The sequence below is a fragment of the Pseudoliparis swirei genome, chromosome 2 (assembly GCF_029220125.1).
Source record: "Pseudoliparis swirei isolate HS2019 ecotype Mariana Trench chromosome 2, NWPU_hadal_v1, whole genome shotgun sequence".
In the NCBI taxonomy this organism is placed as follows: domain Eukaryota; kingdom Metazoa; phylum Chordata; class Actinopteri; order Perciformes; family Liparidae; genus Pseudoliparis; species Pseudoliparis swirei.
This window is the reverse complement of record NC_079389.1, coordinates 12,260,663-12,273,844: the sequence shown is the minus strand read 5'-3', so window position 1 is coordinate 12,273,844 and position 13,182 is coordinate 12,260,663. Positions and strand designations below refer to the sequence as shown.

The 13,182-nt window shown below is 38.7% G+C and overlaps 1 protein-coding gene across 1 annotated transcript in view; it reads left to right on the top strand.

Annotated features, from left to right (window-relative positions):
• Positions 1-13,182, top strand: part of LOC130202335 (sacsin-like) — a 105,518-nt gene that overhangs the window by 61,250 nt on the left and 31,086 nt on the right.

Sequence of the window (13,182 nt, the reverse complement as noted above, 5' to 3'; positions counted from 1 at the left end):
CTTTCCGAGGCTGGGAGGCGGAGGATGTGTCTGCTCCTGTTCGAGCTGTTCCTCCGTGACATTGCTGCATTAACAATGACAGCATCACCCAAAATGTCAACTTGTCAAGAGCACAGGTTTATTCTCAGACATGAGCGAGATGGGATGAAGCTGGTAGTCATTAGGGTTCCTTCAGGCGGCAAAGAAAGCTGAAAACTGAAAGCTGTCTCCTGCCTTTATATTAATTGACTAACACATTATGATTACATTGTAATCGTGCTTTGAGTCATCATACAGGCAGAACACATTTGGAATTAGTGTATTAATTTGGGTGAAAATATTGTGACTTTTGGAACACTAATTTTAGTTTTACTTTATAGATAAATACATTTAATATTGTATAGGTAAATAGAGTTACTCTTTAGAGCAAATCATTCATAGCGATAGCCTGTGTTAGATTAAATCCATATCTAAACAATTACCTTTTGAGCAGGGAACTTGTATTTTGAAATTAAGGAATGGCTCTGGGTTTGTCACCATTAGTCATTATTAGTATAAAACAAAATCAGCAAAGGAAATCATTTTGTCGACATGCAATATTAGGGATGGCAGTTAACACAATAGCTAATTATGGTACAAAGCATGCATCAACTCTTTATTTGAGATTATAATTTCACACATTTAATGAAAGAAAAGAAAAATCGGTTGATTGTAAGATCATTCTTTACTTTAGTGCTATCAAAACAACCTGGCTTCTTAAACTTTGTGTCTTTTTTGAGAAAAAAAATATCTGATGTATTTTTTCTAAAGATCTAATTAAAATATGACCTGCGGTTGTAGCTCAATCGAAATCCATTTATTGTTGTTGAGATGATATGTGAATGATATAAAAGTAATATGATTTTCACCTAAATGCTTGTGTTAGCCCTTTTGAACATGGAACTGATGAGCAGGTTGATTCTTTAATTAAATCAGCAATGATTTTAAAGTGCCACTGAATAACCGTTATGTGTAAGAGTAATTCCTACATAGATTAAATAATACCTTTTATACTTTTAAAGCCATGGGAGATGATATATTGTTGGAAGGAGAAGACTGGAGCTTTTCTGGAGCTAGCAAACCTACATTCCATCTATTTAAATTAATTTTTATCTTATAATGTGATCAAGGAAAACCGTTGCAAATTCTAAATTATGCTTCTCATTTCCACCCCGTCTACCCACACTTTGAGCATTACTGTAAGGAAAGGTCAAATGGTAATTACAAGCCACCCAAAATCTGTGTAGTAAGATATTTCTGCTTGATCCAACTTGAATACATGCGATTATGTCCATATTGCCAACTAAACCTCATCATCCTAAACTTTTTCTCATAATAATGTTTTATATTAAATGTAAAATGATTCTCTGGCCACTGTGTCAGTAACCTGGTGTAATTGGCCAAAAACCTGGAACTGTTGTTTTCACTTCAATGTCATGGTGTCGTGAGTCATGGTGGGCTTCGAATGGTAAACAAAGCAATACAGCTTTTTACATTTTTTATAATTTACTCATCAATATTGTTTCCTACATAGCGACCCATTTCTGAAAATACAAAGAAACTTGATTATTTTCTATTAATATGACACATTATCTAACTGTGATGTATTATCTCATAATTATGAAAAATTAAGACTAAGTATCCTAAAATAATCTACTGAAGATGCAGGTTTTTTTTATGTATAGTGGTTTCTGTTTGAATCGCTCTTTTTCATTCTTTAAGATATCAATACTTTGGTATTAAAAGACTGAGCTTTGACAGTAAAGGTAATGCACATCTGTATAATGGTCCTTTTATAGTCCTCAACTGGGAACTTGTAAAGAACTAGGACACTTGTGGGACTGGAATTTAACTTGATATGACTAATACACTGCCACTGCTTCCTTCGGTGCGCTACAAATGCTAGATTTCGTAAGCTGAAGGTCTAAGTGTTCCTGCAAAGTAGTTAAACCGGCAGAAACCTGAATTTACTGCAGTAAATAATTCTATGCAGTGCAGTTGAAGGCAGATGAAGACGAGTGTGATAATAATTGAGAGAACAATCATGGAGACTTTTACCAAAATAACGGTGGAAGCATGCAAGTCACTAAATGGGAATATAAAGCTGTGAACGGTGAAGCAGAGGATGTGTGAACATGGGGGTGTGAAGAGGAAGCCAGCGACGAGGAAAAAGACAGATTCTACTGATGAAGGTCTATGCGTGGAGCTGCATTTGTCCCTCTGCTCCTGATGCATCACACCATGCACCTCCATCACTGTCACCTCCTAATGAGAGACCTCGGTGTCAGGCTCATGAATCACCCCGCAGCCATGTGCCCCTAATGCCTCTCGACCCACTGTCACACCCATGCTCAGGCATTTGTGTGCTACATACATGAGGTCCTGCCTTTGTTCGATGACGCATTGGGATGAGGTTCTTTCTGAAAAATGTGTGTCCAATAAAACCTACTAAGTTCACAAAGTCAATAAACTATGTTTCGTTGTTTTGTGACCAAAACTAAACCCAAAATAACCTGATCAATAAACTGATCGATCAGACACATCTGATCGATCAGTGACCCACCAGTATGCTTGTTTGCAGTCTAACTCTCTCCTTATGAACTAATCTATTTCACTTGGAACAACTAAAGCAAACCTGGAGGGGACAATACAATTTGTTTTTACTGCAGGCAGCTAAAGTGTGAAAAAGGTGTTCATCCTGGAGTTGACGATTTCACATTAAGCTAAAATCATCCCTAAGATGTGCTCACTGTTTACAAACCAGTATTTTAGCATGATCTATATCTCTCCATATCTTCCAAAACAAGTCGTGGTAATTGCAGAATATGTGTTCCTGCCTTAAATGTCTATTCCTTCAGTTTGAAATACACGACGCAATCCTGAAGCCACTGAAATGCAGGTTCTCAATCGGATGACAGTTCTCTAAAATCATCTCTATGAAAATCATGACGAAAAAACACAGTCAGGTGGCCAGGTCGGGGAATTATGTGTCAAAAGCAGAATTTCAATGAAACTTAGAGAGTCGATGAAGTGCAACGTGTATCCTATGAGCATCCAAACAAAAGTAAAAACAAAGAACTGACAGGCAGTGTTTGTGCTCCACTCTAAAAGCTGCTCTTGGTTTATTGTTGATACTATGGTAGGCTATTACTGTTTCAGAGGGTATTGGCGCTAAACACATTCCACCTTAATTGTATTTGTATTGACACACTTAAAGCCTAACTCAAACAAGGCTATATTGAAGGAACATCATTGGCCATCATGCCATTGTGAATGTACAGTATGGAGACAATAGGGAACCATCACCGTGTTATTAACCAGGGTGCTTTCCTTCATTCTGGTGCCACCACTGGACCCCACAACACCGATGATCCCATCACAATCACACACTACACAACACCCTCATTCCAGCTGAGTACAGGAATGGCCCAGGGCTATACAACTATCTCCGATTACGACGGACTAGCATATTTCACGCTAAGCCTCCCTGTTTTCACTTACACCATTTGCAAAGAAAGTATTTCCTTCCAGCACATCAGGAACTAGGAAGTATATATTCAGGAAGTCCATCTTTCATTGGTGTGACGTCAAAACAAATGAGTCTGAGGCTTGTCTGGGAGGACAATGGAGACAGCTCAGTATCAGGAAGGACGGGGCTTTTTGTATGAAAAGTACTTCTGTCCAACCTGATAGAGGGGTCCTCCTTTGTTGCTCTCCTGAAGGTTTCTCCCATTTTTCTCCCCATAAAAGGTCTTTTTTGAGGGAGTTGTGAGGTCCTGGATACAGAAGATGTCGTATGTCTACAGATTGTAACGCTCACTAAGGCAAATTTGTAATTTGTGATTTTAAGTGATACAAAATGAATTGAATTGAAATTTAAATAAATCAAATTAAATGTATGGGCAAAACATGAATGTATAAATGCACGGAGGCTTTTCACGAGACAGTTCACGGCATTTGTGCAAGCCATAAAACATAAAATACTTTCAGGTGAATATTTGCAATTGTTTAGAGCTCTACTGGCTACATAAACGGCTATGTTTACGGCAGCATAACATCTAATTGAAAATAATGCTTGAAATAAAAATAATGATATTGTTGCAACTACACTAATTCACCAAACCACACTGGATCATTGTGAATGAGCCCTGCTACTTCAGAAGTTAGTCATGTGGATGAATGAGCAAACATATAAATACAAATACCACCATCTCAAACACAATCTATTGTGCTACACGTGTAACATGTTTTAAGAGTGATTTAACTCTAGAAACAACTCAACCCTACCAGTTTATATGGCTGTTAGTTTAACAACAGTGTTGGCATTATTTGAGCAATACATATGAAGAGTGCTGCCTAAACTAGCTGATTGAAAGATTAATAGAGACAAAATGTCAGTGGAGAAATCTCAATCCAAGTAAATTATCTCTCCATCTCTTTTTCCCCATCCTGTTCTTTCTCTGACAACGTTCCAGCCCACTGAACTGTTATGTTTGACAGGAAACGGCTACATGGCCAGAAGACCAGCAGCCTGTGGCTGGAACACGGGGGAACCTATGTTACGTAGTTTAGGACTGAGGGCACAGAACATGGAGGCACATTAGCAGATTTTATAACATCTTCAGTATCTACCATTGTATTGAAAAATGTGATTTTAAACCACACAAGATTATCAAGCAGCTGGTTGGATGGATAACTTTAACGCTTAATACGAATGATCACAACACTTCCCTGATGTGTGATTAGGATATGATGTTTTTAAAATGTATTTTAATCGTACTGCTCCTGTTTATCATTTTAATAGATAGGTCTATACATTTTCTAAATAATGGAGTCAAGCACATAAGGGGTTAACTCCAAGCCAATCGGAGCACCGACCACATGAACAGACACAGAGTCGACCACATGTGCAGCGCCTCATTATTCATTCTACTTTGGCATTCGCAAAGACATTACACGATGCATGAATACATTAAAATGCATTACAATATTTAAGAATGCGTAATCATGCATATATATAAACATATACAGAATATATATATATATATATATATAGAGCATATATATATATAGCATATATAGATATGGTGTATGAAGCCCAGTTTTGTTAATTAACATGAGGGTGACATTAAGAAGAGTCAAAAAGCATTACAAATGTGAGGTAATCAGAGTCCAGACTGACAATTGGAATTGGAAAACCTTTGACAATTAGCCGAAAAAGCATAACTTGTATATGTTATGAACATAATTTGATAGGAATATTTTGTGTATAAATTACAGTATATTTTTCATGTTTTTCACATAAACCATAACAATCAATATGTTTTCCATCAATGAACTGAAACAATAATTAATTCATGAATATGTCCCTTTGTGACAAAATGTTAAATGACAAAATGTTTCAATCAACTCTTATACACTGTCAACCTTTTTTATCAAATGATTTATTCAAAGAACTGAAAAGCTTCTGTTCAAGTTTGATCATTGCTCGTGACTTATCCAGCCATTTTACCCAAATCTTGGCTTAAATGCTGATGATTATGGACATGTTTTCAATCACAATAAGTGACATCCCTTGGCACACAACCTGTCAAGCAACCAAGAAAACAGTCAATAGATTGTTACCACTTACCAGAGGGCAGTTGCTCCAAGCTCCCCAGGGGGCCACGACGCAGTCCTCGGGGCAGGCCAGGAAGCAGACCTGGGCTCTGGGAGGCATTTCCTCCTCCTCACACAGACTGTCCTCCAAGGTACTGTTATCCTCACTCGTTGTTCCCTGCTTTCTACACCTAGAAAAGCAGCAGATTGAGCGGTATAACTAGTCTCTGGGGAACTCCTCACTGGGTCCTTTTTGGTGTTTTGCAACACATTGCGAAGTCTTCGACTTAAAATAGCTCTCAGGTGAGATTTCGCTTTTTGGTGAACTCAAACAAGGCTATATTGAAGGAACATCATTAGCCATCATGCCATTAACAGATGTACAATATGGAACAATAAGGAACCATCTTGATATTTATTAACCAGGGTGCTTTCCTTCATTCTGGTGCCACCACTGGACCCCCACAACACCGATGATCCCATCACAATCACACACTACACAACACCCTCATTCCAGCTGGTACAGGAATGGCCCAGGCTATACAACTATCTCCGATTCTGACGGACTAGCATATTTCACGCTAAGCCTCCCTGTTTTCCACTTTACCATTTGCAAGAAAGTATTTCCTTCAGCACATCGGAACTAGGAAGTATATATTCAGGAAGTCCATCTTTCATTGGTGTGGCGTCAAAACAAATGAGTCTGAGGCTTGTCTGGGAGGACAATGGAGACAGCTCAGTATCAGGAAGGGCGGGGCTTTTGTATGAAAAGTACTTCTGTCAACCTGATGGGGGTCCTCCTTTGTTGCTCTCCTGAAGGTTTCTCCATTTTCTACTCCCATAAAAGGTCTTTTTGAGGGGTTGTGAGGTCCCTGGATACAGAAGATCGTGTGTCTACAGATTGCTCGCGGCTCACTAAGGCAAATTTGTAATTTGTGATTTTAAGTGATAAAGTAGATTGAATTGAAATTTAAATAAGTCAAATTGAAGTAACGGGCAAAACATGAATGTATAAATGCGGGCTTTTCAGAGACAGTTCCGCGGCATTTGTGCAATATAAAACATAAAAATAACAATTGAATATTTGCAATTGTTTAGAGCTCTACTGGCTACATATGACAGTATGTTCTGACAGCATAACATCTAATTGAAAATAATGCTTGAAATAAAAATAATGATATTGTTGCAACTACTAATTCACCCAAACCACACTGGATGTTGTGAATGGCCTGCTACTTCAAGAAGTTAGTCATGTGGATGAATGAGCAAACATATAAATAAAATACCACCATCTCAAACACAATCTATTGTGCTACGTGTAACATGTTTTTAAGTGATTTAACTCTAGAAACAACTCCTTCAGTTTATATATGGCTGTTGGTTTAACAACAGTGTTGGTGTTGAGCAATACATATGAAGAGTGCTGCCTAAACTAGCTGATTGAAAGATTAATAGAGACAAAATGTCAGTGGAGAAATCTCAATCAAGTAAATTATCTCTCCATCTCTTTTTCCCCATCCTGTTTCTTTCTCTGACAACGTTCAGCCCACTCAGACTGTATGTTTGACAGGAAGCGGCTACATGGCAGAAGACCAGCAACCTGTGGCTGGAACAGAACCTATATTCGTGGTTTAGGACTGAGGCACAGAACATGGGCACATTAGCAGATTACATAACATCTTCAGTATCTACCATTGTGTTGAAAATGTGATTTCAAACCACACAAGATTATCAAGCAGCTGGTTGGTTGGATAACTATGCGCTTATACGAATGATCACAACGCCCTGATGTGTGATTGGGATATGATGTTTTTAAAATGTATTTTAATCGTACTGCTCCTGTTTATCATTTTAATAGATAGGTCTATACATTTTTTCTAAATAGTAAGTCAAGCACATAAGGGGTTAACTCAAGCCAATCGGGCACCGACCACATGAACAGACACAGAGTCGACCACGTATTGCAGCGCCTCATTATTCATTCTACTTTGGCATTCGCAAAGACATTACGATGCATGGTTGTTAAATGCATTACAATATTTAGAATCGTCATGCATATGTAAACATATACAAGAATATATATATATATATATATGACATATATATATAGCATATATAGATATGGTGTATGAAGCCCAGTTTTGTTAATTAACATGGGGTGACATTAAGAAGAACAAAAAAGCATTACAAATGTGAAATTAATCAGGTCAGACTGACAATTGGAATTGAAAACCTTTGACAATTAGCGAAAAAGCATAACTTGTATATATTATGAACATAATTTGATAAAATATTTTACTGTGTATAAAATTACAGTATATTTTCATGTTTTCACATAAACCATAACAATCAATATGTTTTCCATCAATGAACTGAAACCAATAATTAATTCATGAATATATGTCCGCCCTAGCGACAAAATATTAAATGACAAATGTTCAATCAACTCTTATACCTGTCAACCTTTTTGTCAAATGATTTATTCAAAAGAACTAGAAAACTGTTCAAGTTTGATCATTGCTCGTGACTTATCCTTCATTTACCCAAATCTTGGCTTTAAATGCTGATGATTATGAACATGTTTTCAATCACAATAAGTGACATCCTTGCTTTACAACCTGTCAACAACCAAGAGAGCAGTCAATAGTTATTTACCTACCACTTACCAGGGCAGTTGCTCCAAGCTCCCCAGGGGCCTGGCCGCAGTCCTGGGGCAGGCCAGGAAAGCAGACCTGGGCTCTGGAGCATTCCTCCTCCTCACACAGACTGTCACCCAAGGTACTGTATCCTCACTCGTTGTTCCCTACTTTCTACACACCTAGAAAGCAGCAGATTAGTATAACTGAACTCTGGGAACTCCTCACTGGGTCCTTTTTTGGTGTTTGCAACACATTGCAGAAGTCTTCGACTTAAAATAGCTCTCAGGTGAGATTTCTTTTTGGTGTAAAGTCTATTTTACTGTTCAAACTATGATAGCATTTATTGTTCCAATGACTTCAAGTGACTTGTGTTTTTTGTTGAGCAGCACTTTGTCTTTATGTGAGATGAATTACATTCAATGGACACAGCAGAACAATTAGGATTCACCAAGCTTGTGACCTTGATACTGGAGACATAACTTTTGTTAGGTCTCCAGTATAATCAATAACAGTTTTCTCGTTCTCTTACTTTCTCTTAAAGTATGAAGGCTATTCTCTATCTCTGAAACCTTCATTTGGTTATTATTAATATGTCATTCAGACAACTCTCATATGACGCTAAAGTTACCTATCATGTTTAAGGGTGACTGCTACATTATTACCAAGATTGAAGCTGAGGTGTGAGTAGTGGTAAAGTCATCACAAATTATATATACATACTATATATTTAGATTATTATAAATGGTTCAAACATTTTTCATCAGGCCACTTTATGTAAATGTGCGGAAAAAAAACAACTTTTGAGTTGATCTATTATTTTCTCTTTTCAGCATCTGGGTGGTTGATTGTTTGGGTTTTAGAATGGCTGTGACTCACATAGAGGCTTAAGTGTGAGACCAGTTAAGTGGCACAAACATAAAACCGTTACCCAGTTTGGCCTTTCTCATTTCCATGTTCAATACCGATCCAGCACCTGGAGCATTGCTGCCACTGCGAAAAAAGGTCGACGATTGACCGCTGTTCTCTGTGGCGTTTGAAGTAGCACAAAAGGCAGTGCACAAAATAAATGAACAACTCATCAGGAAGCAGTAGTTTGTTTCCCTGGCATTGCAAGTGTCAGGAACGGTCGCGAGTGCCACTGAAAGATTGTTGCCAGTTAACGTGTGTTGCGGTGCCAGGCCAGCCAGCTGCCGGCTAACCCGCTCACTGACCTGATCGCGGCTTTGGACTCCATCCCCGCAGGCTGGCAGGTGCGTCCACAGTGTTGATGGTACAAATGGACCGCAGCTGATCACTCCACTCATGACGCATTCACTGTAGCGCGGCGCCGCCTCTCCATATACCTGTATGTGCAAGCGAGCAAACACACACACACACACACACACACACACACACTTTACACACAAGAAGGATACACACAATTATAAATTATAGAAAGAGAGCGAAAATGGAACTGAATATAAATCAGCTCACACACACACACACACACAAATACAAAAGCAAGCATGTGTGCATTTATAGTTGGTGCATACACTTATGGGGAAGGTAGAATATATTAGGGTCCTTTCACTTTCTATAGGACACTAATGAGGTAACTCTAGGTTAAAAGCAAATTCCTTATAGGATTTCATTTGGTAAAAAAAAAAAACCTGACAAGGTATAATTGTCTCTGTGGAATATATGTCCAGCATCAGTCTAAGAATACAATATAGGCTTATATTCTTTAGTTGTTTTCATTCATATTTAAATAAAGCATGTGTGCAGTTATGGATGTATGCATATTGCTTACTTTTAAAGTGTATACCCAATTAAAACAATCAGTTCGATTGTTGCCAATGATGCTAGAGTTTGATATCAGGATGGTGTTGTATATTATCCACATTCACATTGTGAGCATAGGAATAGGCGGACGGTGAGGAGGAGAAATTTAAATGAATGTTTCACCCTGAACTAAAGAAAATGCCCTTTCACGACTGACAGGGGTTTGAACCTTCAACTGCTGGCATGTTACCGATGCAGCAAAGGACAAAATGTGAGTATTATTATAATAAAAATAAAATAAAATCGATGCATGATATGAGGACAGCAGCATGCGGTGTGTTTAAAACAACAATGACCATGGCATACGGCCCCTCAGCTGAGGATGAAAATGTAAGTGGTATGGGCATTTTCCTTCTCCCACTCATCTATTGACTCTGTGCTGTCTCTGTAAAAACCAAGGACCAGTGGCCATTGATGTTCCTGTAAACACATGTTTTACTCAAAAATATATGTAACCCGTCTTACAGTAAAGTGTACTCTGGAGGAACAATTGTGGAAAAGCTAGTGACTGAAATGGGTGTCTGTAAGTGTATGTGTATCTAGGTGTGTGTGTTTTCAGACTATAGAAAGGTCGTGAATTATTGAGTATTTCCTCCCCTGACCACACAGATGCCTATTACACACCCTCATCATCTCCCATCTGTCCCTGCAGATGCCCTGTTAAGCGAGGAACTGTCAAATACTCGCTCTCACTTTCCTACGACTGAAGGAACCCGAACAACTTAACCACTCATTTTTCATGAACCAAATAACTCCAGTCATTTCCACAATATATTAACTATTTATTGTGCACGACACATTTATTGGTGATAAATCATGTGACTTTAGCACAAACCAAATGGATAATGGTGCCACAAAGCCTAAAGAGTCAGACAAATGTTTAATCATGTGATGGCGGGTTAAAAGCTCTACTATAATAAACGAACAGGCAACCAGATTTGCTCCTGAGTACATTTACCCACACATTCTGAAGAGCTCTCATTATAGCATAAGCGACCAGTTCGAATCAACTGGTTCCAGACCCAGTTCTTGGTCTAAATGGTGTTGGGCAAGCTAAATCAATTTCTATTTCCTGCTATGTTGTTTTCTTTGAAACACTTCACGAAATTAAATACACCTTTTTGGATGAGTCAGTTATTAAAAGCGTGCTCAAAAAAGCCTACGATATTCATAATATCACATCAAGTTCTTCTTTGAAAATGTCAATCTGAGTTCCTACAGTTAAATAGCAGATGATATTATCCAAATGCACTTTAAATAACTGATTTCCATCCATGTAAACTCTCTCCAATCAAGCTACTGTTCTTTCTCCCAAAGCGACCAAAGGGCCACGGGACTATGTGTGACTCAGACAGATCTAGGATACATTTTCGTCTTCATTAGCTCGAGCAGAGTGTGTGCAGAATGAGCGGCGCTGACCTGAGCCTGCGTGGTGTCCATATTAGCAGTGCAAGACAAGCCGGAAGTTTGGGCAGGAGAAGGGCAACGATATGATCATTAATTTAGATTGTGCCTGCAGTGACGAAGTATAGTTTTCTTAAATTAGTTTATTTTTAATACTGCATTCTGCTCGTTGTTTCATTAATGAGTGTAAAGGATGATTACGCTCCATCATCTGCAGTGCATCTAGTGACCCTTTATATTTGGCCAAGATGTATGATTCATCGTGTAAGAGTTCGTCTGCAGTTGGTTGCAACAGCTGTGCAATGGCCAGTTTGCAGCTGAAGGCAACTCTGAAAACTAATTTGTCTGGAAGTGGTGAGAGGGAGTACGGTAGCGGATGAGCATATGCTCAGAGAGGCTGTGCTCTGTATCTAAACATGGTTTCCTAAAAGTAACTGTTATGTTGCTGATAAGACACTGCTCAGGCTGTCCTGATTTACCCTTTTCAGAGAGTTAAGCGGACATTCTGTAAGATCCCCTGACCCAGAGTGCGGAAATGTCTGTTAGAGTAGCGGGCCACTGGAGGCGTCATGCCTATAGGTCAAACGAGCATACCCAGCCACGGGCAAAGTCACTTCATCCATCTTCATTCTTCCTAAACCCACGATAAGTTAATCTTACTTGTATCCCAGGTTTTAAAATGTGTGTGTTCAAATTGACAAGTGCATATAAAGTTGGAATTGCCTTACTGTCAAACTCTGGAATTGTTGTATAAGATAATGGAAATGACTTGCATCTAAAAAAAACAAAAGACACACACCTGTTAAGCTCATGCCATAGACACATATAGACACTGCCAACATGATGATGACGCATGTGCCTCATTCTATACAACAGGACACACAAAGCACCAACAAGCCCTCCTGGAGTGCTACATTATTATTGATAACACAAAGTAAATTGGACGGAGAAAGTCTTAAAGAGACACACTCTCTTTTACAAAAATCTAGTACAAGAAATAAACAAGTCTCCATTGCTGTGGTGGCGTCTACTTACAATAAGTGCATGTTTGAATACAGCCTACCTTTGTATGGTGTGTACACTTTTCTACCATTACTTTTGCTTACCATTTCACATTATGACAGCAATATTCAGGATTTGGGAAATGTCTGCGTGGTTCTCAGCTGCTCTAACAGTCGTGGCAAACTTCTACTTGTCAGCTTAGTTATTGAAGTTGGCTAAGACGCTGACAGAATCATTATCACCTTACTGTGGTAATTGTGAAAACAAACTGGTTGCTCAAAATAACCTACAACACAAAGTATTTATCATTTAGTCGGTTACTCAAACAGAGACATTTGGCAAACAATATGGTGTCTACTGTTTAACATGCGAGTCTTAGTCGAATGTGTCGTGTTTTGCTTATAGTGACAGCAGCTGTTGAAAACAAGAACAGAACAAGCAGGTCTCCTTGTAAAGCCCTCAATGCTACTTTAATGAATTTTCAAATAAATACTCATCTGTGTTTAACGCAACCATTTACACAACTACAAACAACCAATCAGCATCTGGCTGAGTCTGCAGTTCAGGGTTGAGACACAACGTCACCACAGTGTTGGCAGCACCACTAAATGTCTCTTATTGTCACGGTGTCAACACAGCTTCCAGAAGAGACTGCACTATTAGTGTCAGCCTGTGGGTGAGACGAGACAATGGCTCCCCT